The 25,574-nt window shown below is 37.7% G+C and overlaps 1 long non-coding RNA gene across 2 annotated transcripts; it reads right to left on the reverse strand.

Annotated features, from left to right (window-relative positions):
* Positions 1-535: 535 nt before the first annotated feature.
* Positions 536-21,492, reverse strand: LOC109147398. 2 transcript variants are annotated; one of them, XR_002048642.1, is made up of 3 exons: positions 21,466-21,492; positions 21,131-21,378; positions 536-554 (listed from the first exon to the last, which is right to left on the reverse strand). It is a non-coding gene; the product is annotated as an uncharacterized LOC109147398 (long non-coding RNA). The 2 variants fall into 2 exon arrangements; XR_002048641.1 differs by lacking the exon at positions 536-554 and adding an exon at positions 20,767-21,010.
* Positions 21,493-25,574: the final 4,082 nt, after the last annotated feature.

Consider the following 25,574-nt stretch of genomic DNA (forward strand, 5'->3'; position numbering starts at 1 on the left):
TAATAATAATAATAATAATAATAATAATAATAATAATAATAATAATAATAATAATAATAATAATAATAATAATAATAATATGGAAAAGGGGATGCATTGGGAAGGTATCTACACGCCAAAGGAAGCGGAGGCCCTCAGTATTCGCGAAGTGTTGAGTTGAATTAAAGGATTATGTCTTGATCATCTTGATGTTCAAACCAATACTCAGCAAGATTATTATTCTTTTAAAAACTACATCTTTTGTGTTATAAATGTCTTCAAAACATTAAGATTTAGCATTAAATTGGTGGGGCTTCCAAGTCCTTTCTTCGAATAATGGTGACCTGCAAGACGAATTCTTACCCCAATGAAGAAGGCTTAAACTCAAAGATGCAATTGTCATTTTCTTGAACAAGGTTCCATTTACATAACCATCGCCATCCTCCATAAAACCATGTTCGCCCATCATTCCATGTCTTTACATATGTGTTCCATTTTTTACCTTTCTTATCACACATGATCACATTTGCCGGCAATTCAATATTGTGATCCCTAATGACTTCAATCGGTATATACTGCAAATTAAATTCAAATTACGTAATTGAGATCGAAAGAAGATCGACATGCCAACAAAATAAGTGCACAAACCACGCACCTTAAGCACACAAACAAAGCACCATAAGAACACAAACCATGCACCTAAAATTTTAAAATGACTCGCCTTACGTTTCAACAATAAAACGCACTAAAATCATACACACACACCTTATGAAGTAAAACCACACACTTAAAGCTTTAGACAAACGCAACTTAAGTTTCAACAACCGATGCACCTTAAGCACACAAACCACGCACCTTAAGAAGAAAAAATCAAAACGGAAAAAAATTAAACTCAAAATTTCGCAACACCCACTCCAAAAATTTAAATTTCCCAAGAATAATTTATCTGAATTTCTAAATGATATTGAACCTATTTCTGGTAACGTATATTCTAATGATAGAAATTTTAATCAATAAAAAACAAATTCACGTCATTCTTCTCGCTTCAATTGAGTAAGAATAATTGATTATAGTTCAGAATTCCTTCTTCTCGCTTCAATTGAGTAAGAACAATTGATTTGGATTTCTAAATTTTAATGAGCCAATTTATCGTAACGGATATTGTAGATTATAGTAATCTCATTCAATAAAAAGTAAATTCACTGGATTCTAGATAAAAGTAAAAGCTAAGTAATAATTATACAGTTGACAAATGTTGAACAATAATTATATAGTGATTAGATCATATGCAAAGAAAACCACCCAAGCGGAAGTGCAGATAACACAAAAGGACGCACGTAACATTACGAATTAAAATGGCGCACCATAAGGCACAAACCACGCATATTAAGCACACAAGCAAAGCACCATAAGAACACAAACCATGTGCCTAAAATTTTAAAATGACTCACCTTTTAAGTTTCAACAAATGACGCACCTTAATCATACAATTCACACACCTTCAGAAGTAAAACCACACACCTAAAGCTTTAGACAGACGTACCTTAAGTTTCAACAACTGATGCACCTTAAGCACATAAACCAGGCACCTTAAGAAGGAAAACAACACATCTTCAGAAGAAAAAGTCGAAACAGAAAAATAATTAAACTCAAAATTTCGAAACACCCACTCCTAAAATTTAAATTTCCCAAGAATAATTTATCTGAATTTCTAAATGATATCGAACCTATTTCTGGTAACGTATATTCTGATAGCAATTTTACTCCATAAAAAACAAATTCACGCGATAATTCTCGCTTCAATTGAGTAAGTATAATTGATTATTGATCATAATTCCTTCTTCTCGCTTCAATTGAGTAAGAATAATTGATTTTGATTTCTAAATGTTACCGAGCCTATTTATCGTAACGGATATTGTAGATTATAGTAATCTCATTCAATAAAAAGTAAATTCACTTGATTCTGGATAAAAGTAAAAGCAAAGTAATAATTATACAGTTGACAAATGTTGAACAATAATTATATAGTGATTAGATCATATGTGAAGATAACTTCCCAAGCGGAAGTGCAGATAACACAAAAGGACGCACCTAACGTTAAGAACTAAAATGGCGCACCATAAGTGCACAAACCACACATCTTAAACACACAAAAAAAGAACCATAAGAACACAAACCAATCGCCTAAAATTTTAAAATGACTCACCTTAAGTGTCAACAAATGACGCACTTTAATCATACAAATCACACACCTTCAGAAGTAAAACCACACACATAAAGCTTTAGATAAACGCACCTTAAGTTTCAACAACTTATTTTGGCATCTTTAATTTTGCCTTATAAAATTGTAGAGAATGAGTTTCAAATCTGAGACCTTGGGGGTTTATTCATCAATCTTTCATCCATCTCACTTATACAGATTATTAGTCATTGTAGCACTCTCTTTGATGTACTTCTTTATTTTCACAGATGCTTGATCTCCAAGATAACTTAATGAAATTGCACCGTGACACTTGAAAAATAAAAGCTATGTGTTTTTACTTGTTAATTTAGTTATGCACCAGTTTCGTTAATTAATTAGACTTGTTTAAGCAAGTGTAAATAATAACTGCAGAAAGCATAAAGTAAATTAAAAACACAAAGAAATTGTTACGCAGTTCGGAGCTCCTTCTCCTACATCTGCGGGGTAACCCACGTCTGCCCAATCCACTATAGATGTTCACCAAAAGAAGTATTACAAGAGGTAAATGAAGACGGCCTCCAGCCTTTACCACTACCACTCTTTCTAACACCTATCCAGGACTGACACACGAATACCCGAACAATCTTCACAAGATGCTTCAGCAGTACCACGTACTGATCATGTAGTACAAATTAAATATTCTTAAGAATTAAATAATAAACCACATTAAAATGAATAGCTTTGTAAATCAGAATATCTCTCGTAGATTATATTATCAAAGTTGGCAGTGTCTTCATTCGAGCAACACTCTTTTATAGCACTTCATGAGCTCCCTTTGAGATCCCTAAATGTATCCCTTTTTTCTAGCTCTTCCTTGTTCGAATTAGCCACAGCCACACATTTTATTTCTTTGAAATCTTCACCCGTAGACTTTATTCACCAAGGGACACCATCCACTTATTTTGTAATCACATGGTCCAAAAGTGAAATAATTCTAACAACAATAATTTAATTAAAACTAATTTAATTTAATCTCCCCCTTTGGCATTTTATTTGGGAAAACTTGAGTATCAAATACTTTGGGCAAGAATCAATTTAATTTTATTTATAGCCCTTAGTATAGGTACTTAACAAGGCACAAAGATATAAAATCAAAAAATAACAACTTAAGTTCTTTTTGGACCATTTGTGAATAAAGTACCTGATTAGAAATCTTCAAATCTCGGATCAACCACAGAAGTATTGAATTCATAGCATACCACATCATAAATTAACTTGTTCATGTGAGAGTAGCATAACCCGAAACATCCATTCAACTTGTTAGGCGCACCAAACACAACTACTACTCCCCCTAACTAATATAGTTCTATTATTTCCATAATGAATAACATAAAGACTTCCAAAAAATTATAACCACTGCCAAATAATTCCATAAGCATCCAATACTTAAAAAAAAATCCAAAACTGTCTAAAATACTCCAAAGTTACCATAATACTCCCCCTTTCCAAAATGTTCCAAAACTCCCCCTTTTGCCAAATAAATGACAAAGGAAGGTGAACATCATAATAGTGGATTGAATTTACCGTGCAGACGGGGTGCCCGAGTCGGAATCATCATCTTGATCTTCAGAGTCTGAGCCAGAGGAAGCGCCACCAGTATCAGCCAAAATTTGAGAGTGAATGGCCTCCATTCGAGCAACCTCTTTGAGCTGGGCATCACGTAGATTTGCAAGTTCGGAAATAGTGGCTTGTTGAGAATCAACGGACTGTTGAAGCTGAGCAATTGAGGCCTCAAGAGTGATAATAATTTGTCGACGATCAACCAATGTTTGAGGCTCTTTGGAAATTGGCCTGGAAGCAGGACGAGAGCCAGACGCTGTGTCAGCAGACGAAACTGGAGCGGAAACTAGTGGAGGCGACGGTGGAACGTCAGGAATGGAATTGAGAGATGCTCGATCATCAAAGTGGCCCCTTTGCGTGAGCCGGTCATCATACTGATAAAAATTATCATGAGCAGTAATAACCTCCTCTTTGTACGACCGAAACCCATGCTTTTGAAGCACGCCATAAATTAAACTTGGATATGGAAGATGGACTTTAGCTTCTTTTTTATGCAAAAAAGACATCAAATGAGAGAAAATAATCACCCCGAGATTGAAAGGGAGACGATTTCTAATTTTGTAGAGTAGCCCAGCTAGTTGTTTCGAGACACCGTGACGACGCACTGCCGGGATCCAGTTTGCCGAGGCAAGCCGAAGAAGCATGGAGTAGACAGTAGTAAGCTTCAAATGAAATAGGATTAATTACTCAATTAATCCATTGATTGAATGTGGATTTTCGGGGTGTCACATCCTCTCCCCCTTCAAAGAAGCTTCGTCCCCGAAGCTTGGGTACGACGAATTAGAAACAAACGGTGATAGGAAACAACATTGTGACAAGAGGTTCAAGAATTGATCCTTTGGTCAAACTCAAAAGGTTCTACAAGGATTTTAAACCAAAAGAAAGGCATAACAATTCAAGAATTGTCAAGAACAAAACAAAGGAGTAGATTGAGCATCACAAACTCTATTCTCAACACCCACATCTACTTCTACCCAACACTAAGAGCAAGACAACCAACACGAAACACTACTACCACAACAAAGCTAACTAAGCCACAAGGCTACAAACAAAACAAGCACAAAAGCAACACAAGCAACCAAACAACGGCGTCAACGCCCAAAGAAAAGCAACTACAAGGAAGAAGGCAAATAAGGAAACCACGACTACTAGAAAGACACGTTCTCCGACTCCTCGGACTCTTTGTCGTCTTCTCCTCTACGACTCGAGCTACCTTCAATCTGATCCAACCGATGATGCACAGCAACAAACTGAGTCCTCATGAAGCAAAGCCCTCCTCTAACATGCGGTTCTGCTGACGAAGCAAAGCAACAACACGCTCTTCATGCGACGTGGGGTCGTGCTCCCTCTTGGTGCGAGCTTCCCTTCTTCGTCGGTTCTCTTCACTCTCCGAGTCGCTTTCTTCAGCTTCAACAGCTTCTGGCGCACCCATCTCTTCTTCATGATCGGCTTCATCCTTGGCTTCTTCGTCACCTCCCAAGCTCTGAACAGTGAGGCTCAACTTTCCGGCATCGATTCCAAGCTCAGCTGCTAACTCCGCCCATTCATCAGGTGCTTTCCTCGCCACTTCTTCAAGCGTGATGTACTCGCCATCATCCAACTGAAATAGGTGACAACTCCGAAGGTTGGTGGCATCCAACACTAGCTTTCCCACAGCTTTAGGAAGACAACCATCCACACGGATGCCCTTCCTAACAAAAATCCAGCTCAACACCATCCCATAAGGAAAACTCTTCCGATTGTGATCCCGGCAGAACACCATGTGTTGCAAAATCAAAGCAGGCAAGTTGAACTTAACCATGTTCTTCAGACAAAAAGCAAAAGTGCACTCCAGCTTACCCAACAACTTGCTCTTGTTATTGTTCAGCAACAGACAGTCCGACACCAACATCACCAAGATCCTTTGCTCCGCAGACAACCACTTCTTCTCCGGCCTAGAGGCTTGAGTGAAACCACTCGTACGGCCTAACAAGTAGCTCAAGTTGTCACGGTACCCCATGGTATCCGTACTAATCCAAGAATGACCACTGTACTGAGCCCACTCCGGTAGCAGACAAACTCAACAACTGAGCCAACCTCTTCTCAGAAAGCACAACCTATAAACCTCTCACCTTAGAGGTGATTTCAAGCCTTTCACCTTCCTTCGTCACAACCATGTGACGGTAAAACTCTTTCACCAAACTCGGGTATGTCTCAGCCCTTATGGCGAGAAACCCATCCAACAAACCTTGATACCTAAGCAAATCCAACAAGGAACTAGAAAAAGATTCCGGATCAAAAGCTTTACCTTCAAGCACGAGGTAGTGGGTATCCACCCATTCCACTTTCCTAGCCAAACTTGACCTTCTAGGCATGGAAGGAGATGATCCAAAGCTCAATAAACAAAGCCCACAACTTCTTCTTCACACCCACGCTACCTCTCTCTCTCGAGCTCTCTCTCTCTCTCTCTCTCTCGCTGCTCTCGGCGACGCGGCAACAGCAGATCGGCGACGGCGATGGCGGCTCCGGCTGTGGCGTCGGCGGTGTGGCGGTGGTCCGGCGGTGGTGGGGCGACGGGTTGGTGGTGGTGAAGCTACGGGTTGGGGATGGGGTTTAGGGTGTTCACGAGTAGGAAGGAAGGAAAAAGAAGGAGAGAAAATTTTGGGAATTTAGGGATTTGGGAGAAATTGGGGAAAAGATGATTAAATTTGGGGATTTTGAACAAAGTGAGAATTTATGATTTAGATGGAATTAAAATTGGATAAATTCTAAGAAAAACAATTAGCTCAAGTGGTTTAGAAGTTGTGTTGGAAAGAAATAGGCTTGGCTTTAAAACTCAAAGGCTACAATTTAACTTTAGGCTTGATTTTTAGAATGCACAAGAAAGAATTTTTGCAAGAATTTTGCTATTTCCAAATTCAAAGAATACTTGGAAAATTTAGGAAGTTCACAATGAATTGTTGTAAGAACAACCAAGTGTAGGGATTGTAGAATTGGTCTAAGCATAAGATATCCCAAAGATAAATGGCTACTTCACAACAAGATTTAGATGCCAACTAAAGAAGTCACTTAGTAAGAAGAGAGTCTACACTAAACATCCAACGAATTACTAACAAGAAAAGCATGCCAAGGATTGCCAAGCAAAAGACAAGTACGAAACACAAGGTAACACTCAAGGCAACAAAGAACACCACACTCTTGGGAAAACAAGGATAGACTCGAAGACAAGGGTTACCTGCTAACTCTCCTTCCACCAAACCCTCCGACTCCGCCTGCGAACGCGCCATCACCAAGACTCTTCCGGGTGGCCTTGCTTCAACTGCTCCACGGCCTGAACCAGCTCCCGATGCTCCTCCGACTCCTGGGGGTGGCAGTAACGCTCTCTGACCAGCTAACAGAGGACACTCCGCGATCTTGTGGCCACGATCTCCGCAACGAAAACACCTGAATGCAGAACCGTTGCAACCTTGACCCACATGCATCTTCCCACAACGCTGACAAAGGGATGCCTTGGCTTGGTTCCCGTGCTCCGTCCTGGTTGGTCCTTGAGAAGAAGATGACACATCCCTGGCCGGGAAACTCGGTTTTGACTTCTTGAAGGTAGAAGAACTTTCGCCCTCAGATCTCTTCCTAGCTTGCTCAAACGAACCCCTCTGAAGCTGCTGCACGCGATAAAGATCAGCGGCACACACGTAAGCGTCCTTAAGAGTACTTGGCCTACTCACAGTCAAAGCTTTTCGCGCCTCATAATTCAGACCAGCCACGAATTTCTCGACTTTAGCGAGCTCTGAAGGCACAAGAATTCTCGCAAAATGTGCTAGCTCCAAGAACCTCTTGTGGTACCCAACCACAGACATGGAGCCTTGCTGCAGGTGAAGGAACTCTTCGAACATGACCGCGCGCACATGTGCAGGATAGAACCTTTCATGCATCCGGTCCTTGAGAGCTGTCCAACCGAACTCTGGTTCTTCAAGAAGAGCCGGGCCTTCGTGGACCCACCACAAGTCCGCTTCTTGGCAGAAGTATAACGTTGCCAGTTCTACTCTCCTTTCTTCGGGGCAGCCCACCACGGTGAAGATCTTATCAAACACCCGTAGCCACTCTTTTAGGACTACAGGGTCTTCCTCGCCAGCGAAGGTTGGCGGCCGATGACCCGACACTAAACGTCCTACGTCACGGTGCCCAGCAGGAGGAGGAGGCGGCACAACATGATTGTTGTTCAACAGAGCTTCTCTGAGCGTCTGCATGGTCTGAGTCAGCTGATGATGGTTATGAGCTAGCTGCTCGTTGGTCGGGGTCTCCGGGGTGCGTGCGCGAGGACGAGGAGGCATCGCACTTCTACAACAACAATACGATAAGAGAAGCAACAAACAAGGAACAGAAAACAACACACAGCTCACCGTGCAACCTAGCGTCCTAAACCTAGCACTTAGCTTCTTAAGGTCGCTTAGAGATCTCAAAACACACTTAACCACTTAAAAAGTCTAGACTTAACTCTTCCTAGGCTCAAAACCTAGGCTCTGATACCAACTGTAACACCCCCCCAAACACGACCTATATAAAAAGGCCTTAACACTTGCAGATCAACCACAAAACTAGCACAGCGGAAGATAAAATGAAAACTGGATAAAAGAAATCCGAACGGGGTGTTATGCCACGTCTACCAAACACGGTAAACGCTACGGCGAACAATCTGCAAGTGTATACATCTATCCCAAAAAGTAACAGTCTAACACTACAACGGCACACAGGCCACAAAACAAAGATAAATGTACTAGACTACCGGCTTCTAAACATCGCGCTCGTCTAGACATCACCTGAAAGATACAAAGATAAACATTGGGACGACGCCCGATCAGCGATAATGCTGGTAACCCACCAATACCTATTAAGTATCATACTGATGTTATCACATCTTTGCTTGTTATTATAGTTATTTTGAATCATCTCAGTATTTAAGTTCTTTAATTTTGCTTATTTAATACATATTTTCCTTGCTATTATCATTTAATTATGGTTCACACTTGTTTTGAATGTTTTACGGTGTTTGTTAGTGTTTTTGAACCATTTTAGGTCAAAGATATGAGCAAGGGAAGTTCAAGGATGAGTTTTGAGCAATTTTGGACGAGTTCGGGGCCCAGTGGACTCGACGCGTCAAAATTTTCCAGTAGCTAACTAATTCGCGCATAGGAAGTCTCGACGCGTGGAGAAAATTCTCGACGCGTCGAGAGAATAGGCGTCTATTTCTGGGATAAAAACAGACGCCTAAAGTGGCGCAGCTGGGCAAAATTTAATACAAGCGCGAGATTTCTTTTCCTAATATCAATTGCACGGATTTCAAGGCTCATATCTCCATATTAAAAGTTAGCAATTCAAGGAATCTTCCAAATTCTAAATATCATTAAAGACGGCAATTTCTTTATTTAAATATAGGAATTAGAATTTGAGTCCAATTTGGTACAAGATTCCTATTTCATCTCAACTTTGTACCCACTATAAAATCCCTCCTTCCTCAACCCTAACCAGAGACCGAGAGATTTTGAGAGTTCTTTGTAGACAAGAAAGAGAGAAATCGAGAGGCTCAAGTCGTCTTTGGAAGCAAGGAGGAAGCCAGGGAGATTTGGGAGAATCGCTTGGTTAATTCTTGTACTCTTCTGATGATTTGTAATCCTTTATTTATATTTGCTATGTATAATTTAGCCATGCTCGGCTAAATTCCTTAGGGATTTTTGGGTGAATTTGTTTATGAACCTATGTGCCTAGTTCGTTAATTTCTTAATATATTTATGTTTGGTTTTATGATTTGTGTTGCAATCTTGTTTTAATCTGTTGTTGTTGGTAGTTAAAGGCCTAAATTACTAGCTTCACAGTTATGTTTGTGTCACCAATGGGAGTTGGGGCATAAATTAGGGCACACACGATTGCACCTAATGGTTGGTCCTTGGGAAAGGGGAACTTATTAGGGGAAGTTTATTCTAGATTGTTGCCAATCGGGAGATGGTAGTAATTAGGAATAATTGAATGCTGATCTTTGATATTATTGGGTGTTTAAGCCATGGGAGTGGAAATTCACTAGGAATAGAGATTACGGGAGTAATTCGATTCCACTTTGCATTCCCATACAAATCTTAATTCCAAACCAAATATTACAAACGTTAATTGGCACTAGGTGATTAAACATTGTGATCTCAAGAATCCTATTTTGCTCTATTGTCTACAAAACCTTGCTACTTATTTTATTCTGCTTGTTATTTTATGCAATCAATCAACCTTCAAGTTTTGTTCGGACTAGTTTCATATGAGTAACCTAGTAGCTAGTGATTAGTACACCACCTCTCTGTGGTTCGACAACCCGAATACTCCGGGTATTATTTGTTTGCCCCAAATTACAGCAATCACATACATAGGTAGGATATATACGAAAATCATTTTGAAACGGAATACGTATATATAAGTGTAAAACCAGGAGTAAACACCAACTCAAGACTCAACACTCATCAACAAACACTACGGGAACACATCCCAAGACCACAACGGATAACGACACCACAAGAATAAAGACACGACAACCAGCAACACAAGCCTAGGCAACACATGCCTTTGTGACTACACACGTCACAAGAGAGAACACACAACCACGGCTACACAAGCCCTCGTGACATCACCCGCCACGAGTTGATATGCCTTCCTTATGCCCAGTTCCAACGTTATGGCTACCCCTAACCTTATATCTAGTTCCAACCTTTACCTCCAGGACCCCGGTACTTCTTAGTCCAACCTTATCCTCCTGGGAATCGTCATTCCTCCACCAACAAGCCTCCAACAAGCCTCCAACAAGACCACCAATTCATAGTACCCGCGGCACTATCACGCACATGGCACACATGCCTAGATAACACCTGTTATCCCCCAAAAACGTGAACCTTACACAAAGGCCACAGCTCCATAATCACGCCACGACCACCACGAGGACCGCTGCAATACCTTGGTGACTAGTGTCCCATACCACTAATCTTGCAATCCAGGTAAAGCCACACACGCACCACAACTCAACAAGAGTCAAACAACGGATCACAATGAAGGTATGAAACATACTCGATCAACGAACGGGTCACAGCCCAACAACAACAACGATGAATAACGCAAGTTATCATCAACCAAACGGAAGGTACGAACCACACACACGCTAGTATTAAGACAACAAACTAGCATGCTTATCAACGGAGAAACTCAAGATAGTTCCGAGGAACACACAAGACACCTCACGGTCCAATGAAACACAATGTTGAACACTTAGCACGATTCAAGACACCAAAGTCCTACATGGATTCCTACCATATAGTTCTAGACATACGAAACATCAAGAAGACACTCAAAAAGTTCCACAAAAGAACATTGGGAAGTCAAAAGACCAAATACCGAGACAAACGAATCACGGGGACCCTAAACACAAGTCAAAATCCCTTCGCAACAACAACCATGTACCCGCTGGTGGACCCACGGGTAGTGCCCCACCCGTGGTTCCGCCCGCGGGAACACTTTCCCACGAGGCTTTGTACCCGCGGGTAGGCCGGCGGTTGGTGCCCCGCCCGCCGTTCCGCCCGCGGGAACACTCCAGCTCCACAACAAATCCCCTCAGGATTTTCTTCTCCAAACACAAATTCAAGTCCAAATCATGCCATATCTCACCCAACACAACAAAATGACTTGAACCATGGAAAATGCCAAGCAATGACACAAAGGAACCCTAAACACAAGCTCTAGATATGCAATATCACAAGACAAATGCATAAACTCTCACATTTCATAGCAAAGCACAAGTAGAATCCAAGAAATCACATATAGGTAAGCAAAATAGGTTTTAGTAGAGCATGGGTTACCTCTTGTAGAACAAAAGACTTCACTTTACCCTCATCAAGCTTCTTACAAGGCTTACTTTCCAAACCACTTCAAGATCAAACCAAAAGATCATAAAGATCCTATCTTTAAGAAAAATACAACTAAGATGGAACCAAAAAGACAAGATAAACTTAGATCTTACCCTCCTAGATGCCCAAATAGGTGAAAGGTTGAATCTTGGAAGCAGAACTTGAAATCTTTTCAAGGGTCTCAACTTAGCTTGAAGAATAAGCTACACCTCTTTTCTAGAGAGAAGATAGAGAAATTTTCTAGGAATTGTAAGGAATGAAATGAAGAAGTCTTCTAGGTTAGGTTAAAATACTAACTCTTGGTGAAAAGTCAAGAATACCCTTACTAAGCTTTAGAAAGTGTACGGAACAAGGGAACTCTCCTCAAAGCACAAGGTACAACACAACTTAAAGGTTGACTAGTCAAATACTAGTCCTTGAGTATTAAAAATCAGGATTTTAGGAATTAATTCCTCAAATGAAATAGGATTAATTACTCAATTAATACATGGATTGAATGTGGATTTTCGGGGTGTCACAAATTTTTCGAGAAGTAGACAAAGCATGTTCAAGAGGAGAGAGAGACAAGAGAGATACCACATGGTTTGATGGAGATAGAGAGACTGTCGCTGGTAGTGGCTCCGGTACGGCAGACGCGGCTGATGTCTCGGCTGGAATAGGGAATGGAGCGACGGAGATGTGGCTGGCGAGTGCAAGCAGCTGTCGTTTTTCCTTGTCCATGAGTCCTTCTAGAAGAGAAGATTGTTGCTTGATGGTGGAAAGAACTCGATCGGTGACTTCGGTTGAAAACGGAGATTCGGCATCTATAATTTGATGAAATAACGTGAGCCTTTCAGAAGGTGAAACAAGGATGAGAAAAGGATTTTCCATTTGAGGAGTGTTTCAAGAATTAACAATGGTGGAATCAGATGGAGTGAGATAGATGGAGAGGATGAAGATCTCGGCTTTAGGCGTAGTGGAGGCAAGGGAAGAGACAAAACATTAAATGTGAGATGATGGCTTCTAAAAAGCCGTGTAGTGAAAGGATGGGTAGAAGACTTAGGTTATTATGTAGGCTATTGAGTAGGAGTAGGATAGAGAATAGGTGTTAGGCTTGAATTAGTCTTCTAGATGCAACATGAGATACCTGAAATTGATAGAAAAACAAATCTCATTAGAAATACACGTATAGGTAATTAAGTTCGAAAAGAGAAGTGAAAAAGATTTGTCCCTGAAAAAAAATGCGTACGTAACAAAAAAAAAAATAAACTGTTAGATCAAAGAAAACAAAAAAAAAAAAAAAAAACAAACAAAAATAAACAAAAATAAACAAATACCTGCTAGAGGGAATTAGACATTAATCTTACAAACTCTGAGAGCTGGGCGAAGTAATTCAAACCTGGATTTGTCTAATGGCTTTGTGAATAAATCTGCAAGATTTTTGTCAGTAGAAATATAGTCTAACGTAATTTCTTTGTCTTCGACTAGTTCACGGATGAAATGATGACGTATGTTAATGTGCTTTGTCCGGGAATGTTGGACCGGGTTTTTAGATATGTTGATCGCACTAGTGTTGTCACAGAAGAGGGTCATATTTTTCTGATCAAACCCGTAGTTTGAAAGCATTTGACGCATCCAAAGCAGTTGAGTACAACAACTACCTGCAGCTATGTACTCAGCTTCTGCAGTGCTGAGCGATATTGAATTCTACTTTTTACTCAACCAGGCAACTAGATTTTTCCCAATAAAGAAGCATGCTCCTGACGTGCTTTTTCTATCATCGGCATTACCAGCCGAGTCAGCATCACTAAAACCTGTAAGACTAAGGTTAGTTTCAGCGGAATACCAAATACCATAGTTGATTGTACCTTTAACGTATTTTATAATACGTTTGACTGCCTTCAAGTGCGATTCCTTTGGATCTGTTTGATAGCGTGCACACATTCCAACACTTACCATGATGTCAGGTCTACTAGCAGTTAGGTACAGTAGACTGCCAATCATACTCCTGTACAATGTGGAGTCAACGGAAGTTCCTTGATTGTCTTTAGATAATTTTGTAGTTTTGAGACGGGTGTCCGGGCATCTTTCGCAGATTCAAGACCGAATTTCGATATGAGATTTTTCGCATATTTCGCTTTAGAGATAAATATCCCTTCTTTTGACTGATTGATTTGTAATCCTAGAAAGTAAGTCAGCTCTCCGATCATACTCATTTCAAACTCTTGTTGCATAACTTTGACCAGTTTGTCCGTTTCACCTGTCTGTGTGGACCCAAACACAATATCATCAACATAAACTTGTGCAATGGTTATGTTTTTACCTGATCTTTTTATGAACAAGGTTTTGTCTGATCCCCCTCATTTGTAATTATTCTGAAGTAAATATTGGGCAAGTCTTTCGTACCAGGCTCTTGGGGCTTGTTTTAGCCCGTATAGAGCTTTTTGAAGCTTGTATACATATTCTGGATGTTGCGGGTCTTCAAACCCTTTTGGTTGCTCAACATATATATCTTTAGTGAGATAGCCATTTAGAAAGGCTGTTTTAACATCCATCTGAAAGAGCTTGATTTTTAGAGCACAGGCAATGGAGAGACGCAATCGGATTGATTCCAGGCGGGCTACTGGAGCAAACGTTTCGTCGTAATCGATTCCCTCGATTTGGGAATACCCTTGAGCTACTTAGTCTTGCTTTATTTCGAGCGATATTGCCGGCTGCGTCAGTTTTGTTACGAAAAATCCAGTTGGTACCTACAATATTGAAGTTATTCGGTTTAGGAATTAGAGTCCATACCTTGTTCCTTTCGAATTGCCCCAATTCTTCTTGCATGGCCTTGATCCAGTGTTCATCGGTTAAGGCTTCTTTGATATTCTTTGGTTCAATCTGCAACGTATAGAAAGAGTATCCAGCTAGTTCAAGATAGTCGCGCTTTGGTTTACCTCTAGTTTTCACACCTGAACTGGGATCTCCAATCACATTTTGGATCGGATGATTTTTTTGAATCCGAGTTGGAATATCAATATCATCATGATCATTTTCTGATTCTGTCTCAGGTTCAGATTCAGGTTGATTATATATGGGCGATGAGGTAGGTGACTCATGGTCTGGTTCTGGAGTACTAGCGTCAGGAGTTTTAGGTCGGTCAGTTTCAGGTTCTGTCACTGGGTCAGATTGGATAACTTCAGTAATCTCACTGGGTTGATCATCAATGACGACATTTGTGGATTCCATGATGGTTTTGGTCACTTTATTATATACTCGATAGGCTCTGCTGTTGGTGGAATATCCGAGAAAAATTCCTTCATCGCTTTTTGGTTCAAATTTAGAAATAGGATTCCTATCCTTCAAAATAAAACAACTTGAGCCGAAAATGTGAAAATAAGTGATGTTTGGTTTCTTACCTTTCCATAGTTCGTACGGAGTTTGTGTTGTGCCTGGACGTAGGTAAACTCTGTTGATGATGTTACATGCGGTGTTTACAGCCTCAGCCCAGAACTTTGGTGGTAATCCTTTGGCGTTGAGCAACACTCTTCCCATTTCCTGAATGGTGCGATTTTTCCTTTCCACAACTCCGTTTTGTTGAGGTGTTTTTGGGCTGAATACTCATGTGTAATCCCTAAAGCTGTAGACAGACGCACCTTAAGTTTCAACAACTGACACACCTTAAGCACGCAAACCATGCACCTTAAGAAGGCAAACAACACATCTTAAGAAATAAAAATCGAACTCGAAAAAAAATTGAATTGAAAATCGAAACACCCACTCCTAAAATTTAAATTTCCCAAGAATAATTTATCTGAATTTCTAAATGATGTCGAACATATTTATGGTAACGTATATTCTAATGATTGCAATTTTACTAAATAAAAAAAAAATCACGTGATTCTTGTCTAGAACTTATCTATACTATTATTAAAAACAAAATGCTCCTTTGTGTTTTTCCGCCCAAACTCTTCGACCCAAACAATTAATAATTAATAATTAATAATTTATTAATTAAGGAATAATAATAATAATAATAATAATAATAATAATAATAATAATAATAATATTATTATTATTATTATTATTATTATTATTATTATTATTATTATTATTATTATTATTATTATTATTATTATTATTATTATTATTATTATTATTATTATTATTATTATTATTATTATTATTATTATTATCATCATCATTATCATCATTATCATTATTATCATTATTATCATTAATATTGAAAAGGGGATGCAGTGGGAAGGTATCTACACGCGAAAGGAAGCGGAGGCCCCCAGTATTCGCGAAGTGTTGAGTTGAATAAAAGGATTATGTCTTGATCAACTTGATGTTGAAACCGATACTCAGCAAGACTATTAATTATTCTTTTAAAAAACTACCTCTTTTGTGTTATAAATATCTTCAAAACATTAAGATTTAACATTAAATTGGTAGTGCTTCCAAGTCCTTTCTTCGAATAATGGTGACTTGCAAGACGAATTCTTGCCCCAATGAATAAGGCATAAACTCACAGATGAACTTGTCATTTTCTTGAACAAGGTTCCATTTACATAACCTTCACCATCCTCCATACAACCATGTTCGCCCATCATTCCATGTCTTTACATATGTGTTCCATTTTCTACCTTTCTTATCACACAGGATCACATTTGCAGGCAATTCAATATTTGATCTCTAATGACTTCAATCAGAATATACTGCAAATTAAATTAAAATTACGTAATTGAGATCGAAACAAGATCGACATGCCAACAAACATAGCTTCCACTCATGCATTAACTTAAGAATAAATATAATGCAATGTGTAGAATAATTACCAGATCGCCGGATCTTTTTGACCTGATTTTGGTCACGAAATAAGGATTTTAAGGTTGAGCGAAACGTCCTGAGCTGAAAAGCTCGACTCCAAAATGATCATGAACATCCTTCTTTTTTATCACTGACATTTTTTATCTTTTCACTAGCATCCCTTTTCTTTGCCCTAGTATCGTTTTTCGAAAAACCAACATTCCATTTTTTAGGACTAGCATCCCTTTTTTTCAGGCTAGCAGCTTTCTTAAATCCACCTAAATTAAGAAAACTCTGTGAATACTATATGAAACATATGACAAAATGAAAATTAAAGAGAAAATCAGGAGAAACTAATAACTTACGTTCAGTAATGCATCTTTTTCTCTTGGAACGCGACGTATGATATACAGTTGACAAATGTTGAATAATAATTATATAGGGATTAGATCAGGTGCGAAGATAACATCCCATGCGGAAGTGCAGATAACACAAAAGGATGCACCTAACATTAAACATTAAAATGGGACACCTTAAGTGCACAAACCACGCACCTTAAGCACACAAACAAAGCACCATATGAACACAAACCATGCACCTAAAATTTTAAAATGACTCGCCTTACGTTACAACAAATGACGCACTAAAATCATACACACACACCTTATGGAGTAAAACCACACACTTAAAGCTTTAGACAGACGCACCTTAAGAAGGCAAACAACACATCTTAAGAAGAAAAAATCGAAACTGAAAAAAAATTAAACTCAAAATTTCAAAACACCCACTCCTAAAATTTAAATTTTCCCAAGAATAATTTATCTGAATTTCTAAATGATATCGAACCTATTTCTGGTAATGTATATTCTTAGGATAGCAATTTTACGGAATAAAAAACAAATTCACGTTATTCGATCTTCTCGCATACATTGAGTAAGAATAATTGATTATTGATTAGAACTCCTTCTTCTCGCTTCAATAGAGTAAGAATAATTGATTTGGATTTCTAAATGATACTGAGCCTATTTATCGTAACGGATATTGTAGATTATAGTAATCTCAATTAATAAAAAGTAAATTCACTTGATTTCGGATAAAAGTAAAAGCTAAGTAATAATTATACAGTTGAAAAATGTTGAACAATAATTATATAGTGATAAGATTATATGCGAAGATAACTTCGCATGGGGAAGTGCATATAACACAAAAGGACGCACCTAACATTAAGAATCAAAATGGCTCACCAAAAGTGCACAAACCACGCACCTTAAGCACACAAACAAAGCACCATAAGAACACAAACCATTCGCCTAAAATTTTAAAATGACTCACCTTTAAGTATCAACAAATGACGCACGTTAATCATACAAATCACACACCATAAGAAGTAAAACCACACACCTAGAGCTTTAGATAGACACGCCTTAAGTTTCAACAACTGACGCACCTTAAGGACACAAACCACGCACCTTAAGAAGGTAAACAACACTTCTTAAGAAGTAAAAATCGAAATCCAAAAAAAAAAATTGAACTGAAAATCGAAACCCCTACTCTTAAAATTTCAATTTCCAAAGAATAATTTATCTGAATTTCTAAATGATATCGAACCTATTTATGGTAACATATGTTCTAATGATAGCAATTTTACTCAATAAAAAACAAATTCACGTGATTTTCTCGCTTCAGTTGAGTAAGAATAATAATTGATTATAGATCAGAACTCCTTCTTCTCGCTTCAATTGTGTAATAATAATTGATTTGGATTTCTAAATGATATTGAGCCTATTTATTCTTCCACATAGTGAGCCTATTTATCGTAATGGATACAGTAGATTATAGTAATCTCATTCAATAAAAAGTAAATTCATGTGATTCTGGATAAAAGCAAAAGCTATGTTATAATTATACAGTTGACAAATGTTGAGTAATAATTATATAGGGATTAGATCAGGTGCGAAGATAACTTCCCATGCGGAAGTGCAGATAACACAAAAGGACGCACCTATCATTAAGCATTAAAATGGTGCACCTTAAATGCAGAAACCACGCACCTTAAGCACACAAACAATGCACCATAAGAACACAAACCATGAACCTAAAATATAAGAATGACTCAGCTTAAGTTTCAACAAATGACACACTTTAATCATACAAATCACACACGCACCTTAAATTTCAACAATTGAAGCACCTTAAGCACACAGACCACGCACCTTAAGAAGGCAAACAACACATCTTATGAAGTAAAAATTGAAATCGAAAAATATTGAACTGAGAATCGAAACACCCACTCCAAAAATTTAAATTTCCTAAGAATAATTTATCAGAATTTCTAAATGATATCGAACCTATTTATGGTAACGTATATTCTAATGATAGCAATTTTACTCAATAAAAAACAAATTCACGTGATTCTTCTCGATTCAATGAGTAAGAATAATTGATTATAGATCAGAACTCCTTCTTCTCGCTTCAATTGAGTAAGAATAATTGATTTGGATTTCAAAATGATATTGAGCCTATTTATTCTTCCACATAGTGAGCCTATTTATCGTAATGGATACAGTAGATTATAGTAATCTCATTCAATAAAAAGTAAATTCATGTGATTCTGGATAAAAGCAAAAGCTACGTTATAATTACACAGTTGACAAATGTTGAGTAATAATTATATAGGGATTCGATCAGGTGCGAAGATAACTTCCCATGCGGAAGTGCAGATAACACAAAAGGACGCACCTATCATTAAGCATTAAAATGGTGCACCTTAAATGCACAAACCACGCCCCTTAAGCACACAAACAAAGCACCATATGAACACAAACCATGAACCTAAAATATAAAAATGACTGAGCTTAAGTTTCAACAAATGACACACTTTAATCAAACAAATCACACACGCACCTTAAATTTCAACAATTGAAGCACCTTAAGCACACAGACCATGCACCTTAAGAAGGCAAGCAACACATCTTATGAAGTAAAAATTGAAATCGAAAAAAGTTGAACTGAAAATCGAAACACCCACTCCAAAAATTTAAATTTCCTAAGAATAATTTATCAGAATTTCTAAATGATATCGAACCTATTTATGGTAACGTATATTCTAATGATAGCAATTTTACTCAATATAAAACAAATTCACGTGATTCATCTCGATTCAATGAGTAAGAATAATTGATTATAGATCAGAACTCCTTCTTCTCGCTTCAATTGAGTAAGAATAATTGATTTGGATTTCAAAATGATATTGAGCCTATTATCGTAACGGATACTATAGATTATAGTAATCTCATTCAATAAAAAGTAAATTCAAATGATACTGGATAAAAGTAAAAGCTAAGTAATAATGATATAGTTGACAAATGTTAAATAATAATTATATAGGGATTAGATCAGGTGCAAGGATAACTTCCACTACGGAATTGCAGATAACACAAAAGGACGCACCTAACATTAAGCATTAAAATGGCGCACCTTAAGTGCACAAACCACACACCTTGAACACACAAACAAAGCCTTATAAGAACACAAACCATGCACCTAAAATTTTAAAATGACTCACCTTAAGTTTCAACATATGACGCACTTTAATCATACAAATCACATACCGTAAAGAAGTAAAACCACACATCTAAAGCTGTAGACATGCGCGCCTTATGTTTCAACAACTGACGCACCTTAATCACACAAACCATGCACCTTAAGAAGGCAAACAACACATCTTAAGAAGTAAAAATCGAACTCGAAAAAAAATTGAACTGAAAATCGAAACACCCACTTCTAAAATTTAAATTTCCCAAGAATAATTTATCTGAATTTCCAAATTATATCGAACCTATTTATGGTAACGTACGTTCTAATGATACCAATTTTACTCAATAAAAAAACAAATTCACGTGATTCTTGTCTAGAACTTATCTTTGCTATTATTAAAAATAAAATGCTCCACTGTGTTTTCCCGCCCAAACTCTTCGACCCAAACAATTAATAATTAATAATTTATAATTTATTAATAAAGGAATAATAATAATAATAATAATAATAATAATAATGATAATATTATTATTATTGAAAAGGGGATGCAGTGGGAGGGTATCTACATGCCAAAGGAAGCGGAGGCCCTCAGTATTTGCGAAGTGTTGAGTTGAATGAAAGGATTATGTCTTGATCAACTTGATGTTGAAACCGATACTCAGCAAGACTATTAATTATTCTTTTAAAAAACTACCTCTTTTGTGTTATAAATGTCTTCAAACATTAAGATTTAACATTAAATTGGTAGTGCTTCCAAGTCGTTTCTTCGAATAATGGTGACCTGCAAGACGAATTCTTGCCCCAATGAAGAAGGCATAAACTCACAGATGCACTTGTCATTTTCTTGAACAAGGTTCCATTTACATAACCTTCGCCATCCTCCATACAACCATGTTCGCCCATCATTCCATGTCTTTACATATGTGTTCCATTTTTTACCTTTCTTATCACACAGGATCACATTTGCAGGCAATTCAATATTGTGATCTCTAATGACTTCAATCGGAATATACTGCAAATTAAATTAAAATTACGTAATTGAGATCGAAACAAGATCGACATGCCAACAAACATAGCTTCCACTCATGCATTAACTTAAGAATAAATATAATGCAATGTGTTGAATAATTACCAGATCGCCGGATCTTTTTGACCTGATTTTGGTCACGAAATAAGGATTTTTAGGTTGAGCGAAACGTCCTGAGCTGAAAAGCTCGACTCCAAAATGATCATGAACATCCTTCTTTTTTATCACTGACATTTTTTATCTTTTCACTAGCATCCCTTTTCTTTGCCCTAGCATCCTTTTTCGCAAGACCAACATTCCATTTTTCGGACTAGCATCCCTTTTTTTCAGGCTAGCAGCTTTCTTAAATCCACCTAAATTAAGAAAACTCTGTGAATACTATATGAAACATATGACAAAATGAAAATTAAAGAGAAAATCAAGAGAAACTAATAACTTACGTTCAGTAATGCATCTTTTTCTCTTGGAACGTGACGTATGATATACAGTTAACAAATGTTGAATAATAATTATATAGGGATTAGATCAGGTGCGAAGATAACATCCCATGCGGAAGTGCAGATAACACAAAAGGATGCACCTAACATTAAACATTAAACATTAAAATGGGACACCTTAAGTGCACAAACCACGCACCTTAAGCACACAAACAAAGCACCATATGAACACAAACCATGCACCTAAAATTTTAAAATGACTCGCCTTACGTTACAACAAATGACGCACTGAAATCATACACACACACCTTATGGAGTAAAACCACACACTTAAAGCTTTAGACAGACGCACCTCAAGTTTAAAAAACTGACGCACCTTAAGAAGGCAAACAACACATTTTAAGAAGAAAAAATCGAAACTGAAAAAAAATTAAACTCAAAATTTCAAAACACCCACTCCTAAAATTTAAATTTTCCCAAGAATAATTTATCTGAATTTCTAAATGATATCGAACCTATTTCTGGTAATGTATATTCTTAGGATAGCAATTTTACTCAATAAAAAACAAATTCACGTTATTCGATCTTCTCGCATACAATGAGTAAGAATAATTGATTATAGATTAGAACTCCTTCTTCTCGCTTCAATTGAGTAAGAATAATTGATTTGGATTTCTAAATGATACTGAGCCTATTTATCGTAACGGATATTGTAGATTATAGTAATCTCATTCAATAAAAAGTAAATTCACTTGATTTCGGATAAAAGTAAAAGCTAAGTAATAATTATACAGTTGAAAAATGTTGAAAAATAATTATATAGTGATAAGATCATATGCGAAGATAACTTCCCATGGGGAAGTGCAGATAACACAAAAGGACGCACCTAACATTAAGAATCAAAATGGCTCACCAAAAGTGCACAAACCACGCACCTTAAGCACACAAACAAAGCACCATAAGAACACAAACCATTCGCTTAAAATTTTAAAATGACTCACCTTTAAGTATCAACAAATGACGCACGTTAATCATACAAATCACACACCATAAAAAGTAAAACCACACACCTAGAGCTTTAGACAGACACGCCTTAAGTTTCAACAACTGACGCACCTTAAGGATACAAACCACGCACCTTAAGAAGGTAAACAACACTTCTTAAGAAGTAAAAATCGAAATCGAAAAAAAATTGAACTGAAAATCGAAACGCCTACTCTTAAAATTTCAATTTCCAAAGAATAATTTATCTGAATTTCTAAATGATATCGAACCTATTTATGGTAACATATGTTCTAATGATAGCAATTTTACTCAATAAAAAACAAATTCACGTGATTTTCTCGCTTCAGTTGAGTAAGAATAATTAATTATAGATCAGAACTCCTTCTTCTCGCTTCAATTGAGTAATAATAATTGATTTGGATTTCTAAATGATATTGAGCCTATTTATTCTTCCACATAGTGAGCCTATTTATCGTAATGGATACAGTAGATTATAGTAATCTCATTCAATAAAAAGTAAATTCATGTGATTCTGGATAAAAGCAAAAGCTATGTTATAATTATACAGTTGACAAATGTTGAGTAATAATTATATAGGGATTAGATCATGTGCGAAGATAACTTCCCATGCGGAAGTGCAAATAACACAAAAGGACGCACCTATCATTAAGCATTAAAATGGTGCACCTTAAATGCACAAACCACGCCCCTTAAGCACACAAACAAAGCACCATAAGAACACAAACCATGAACCTAAAATATAACCATGAACACAAACAAAGCCTAAGTCTGACAGCATCTTGAGTGACTCCATTTATCTTGAAAGCAAATCAAGTAAGGGAACTGAAACTTTCAAACTCTCAACAATCTCCAAAAACTTTTTCCACCTACTTTCTTTTGTTGTTTCAAGATTTTGAGGAAAAGCCAATGGGGGTACATACCTTCTCACAGGTTTCTCTACTTCCTTTTGAACTTGTGGATTATTTTGCACAGCAATTGGCTCATCTTCTATACCACCAAGTATCTCTTCAATCTTCTCCTCAACTGTCTTTTTAGGAATTGATTCTTTGATTGGAAGAGGTGGCTCTTCAAGTACTTTGCCACTCCTTGTAACAATTGCATTTACATGCTCCCTTGGATTTTCAGGCATAGCTGGCAACTTCCCTGTGACTTTAGTACTTGATATAAAAGGTTGATTTGCTAATTGCCTTTCAACCATATTTTGGCAAGCATCCATTTTATCCATCCTTTCTGTAATCTCTAACTGACCTTTAATCAATTTTTCCAACAATACTTCCGTATTCGATTGTGGTGGGGCCTCTGAAACGGGAAATTTAGATTGAACTTGAGTACCTTGAAAACCCAGAGGACCTCTATTAACAAAGTGTTGAGGGTTGGCAGCACCCATTGGGTTGCTCCATGAAAAGCCGGGATGGTTCCTTGAATTATTAGGGTGATAGGTCCCTTGAGGTTGGAAAGACTGTTGATGAGGCCTATTATATCCCAACATATTAACTTGCTCCATAGAGGTTTGGGAATTTAACTCGTCGATACAATCCCCTGACTTGTGTCCACCACTACAAAGTTCACACATCAAAACTCGTCCAAGAGTAGGAGGGTTAGAAACATGACTTACATTGTGATTTTGGATGGTGATTTGGGCAAGTTTTTGAACCATGGAGACCACATTATCCAACTTTGTTGACAAATCGGCTAATTGCCCCGCATCATGAATTCCTCCTACAAGCTTTTGTGGAGACCTCTCCGTGTACCAAGTAGATCCATTCATAGCAATTTTCTCCAATAGTTCCTCGGCTTGTGTTGGCTCTAGAATCGTGAACGAACCACCCGAAGAAGCATCCACCAAAATCCTAGAATTATCAAGCAATCCTTCATAGAAAGACATCATCAAATCCCAACTTTGAAATCCATGGCGTGGACATTGCCTCTTCAATTCCTTAAATCTCTCCCAAGACTCAGTGAGGGACTCAGTTGCCAGTTGCTTAAAGTTTTGAATTGCCCTTCTCATCCTTTGAGTTTTGGAGATAGGATAGAACTTCTTCAAAAATTCTCCATGTAATTTGTCCCAAGTGTCAAAATGGTTATCTGGATGAGAGGATAACCAATCTACAGCCCTGTCCTTCAGTGTAAAGGGAAAAAGCCTAAGTCTGACAGCATCTTGAGTGACTCCATTTATCTTGAAAGTGCCACAAAGTCTAGGAACTTGGTGGCGTGAGCATTGGGATCTTCCGTGGGCATCCCTCCAAATCGATCTGCCGCAGCCATGCTAAGTATGGCCGGATTGATCGCAAAGTTATTGGCCTCCACATTTGGAATATTGATGCTACCATGCTCCTCAACATCCGGAGCAAGGTAGTCAGACATTGATCTCTCTTCAGCTTGGTTTTCTTGTACCTGTGCCATCCTAGTTTGTTTCCTAAGAAACTTGGCTCTTTTCTCAATCTCAAGATTCAAAGGTAATAATCCTTCTTTCCCAAGAGATCGTGTATGCATAAAAAGCCAAGTTCTTAGATTCAAAGCAAAATCACACTCAAGAACAAGGAACTTGTTATGGATTAGCAAATAAAATAAATAAATAAAAAAAATGGACTAGACTCCTAAAGTAAGACTTTCACTAATGTCAGTACGTAACGCCACCTCCCCGGCAACGGCGCAAATTTGATTCCTGTAATTTGGGGCAAACAAATAATACCCGGGGTATTCGGGTTGTCGAACCACAGAGAGGTGGGGTACTAATCACTAGCTACTAGGTTACTCATATGAAACTAGTTCGAACAAATCTTGAAGGTTGATTGATTGCATAAAATAACAAGCAGAATAAAATAAGTAGCAAGGTTTTGTAGACAATAGAGCAAAATAGGATTCTTGGGGTCACAATGTTTAATCACCTAGTGCCAATTAACGTTTGTAATATTTGGTTTGGAATTAAGATTTGTATGGGAATGCAAAGTGGAATCGAATTACTCCCGTAATCTCTATTCCTAGTGAATTTCCACTCCCATGGCTTAAACACCCAATAAGATCAAAGATCAGCATTCAATTATTCCTAATTACTACCATCTCCCGATGAGCAATAATCTAGAATA

Source organism: Ipomoea nil, unplaced genomic scaffold (genome assembly GCF_001879475.1).
Source record: "Ipomoea nil cultivar Tokyo-kokei standard unplaced genomic scaffold, Asagao_1.1 scaffold1993, whole genome shotgun sequence".
In the NCBI taxonomy this organism is placed as follows: Eukaryota; Viridiplantae; Streptophyta; class Magnoliopsida; order Solanales; family Convolvulaceae; genus Ipomoea; species Ipomoea nil.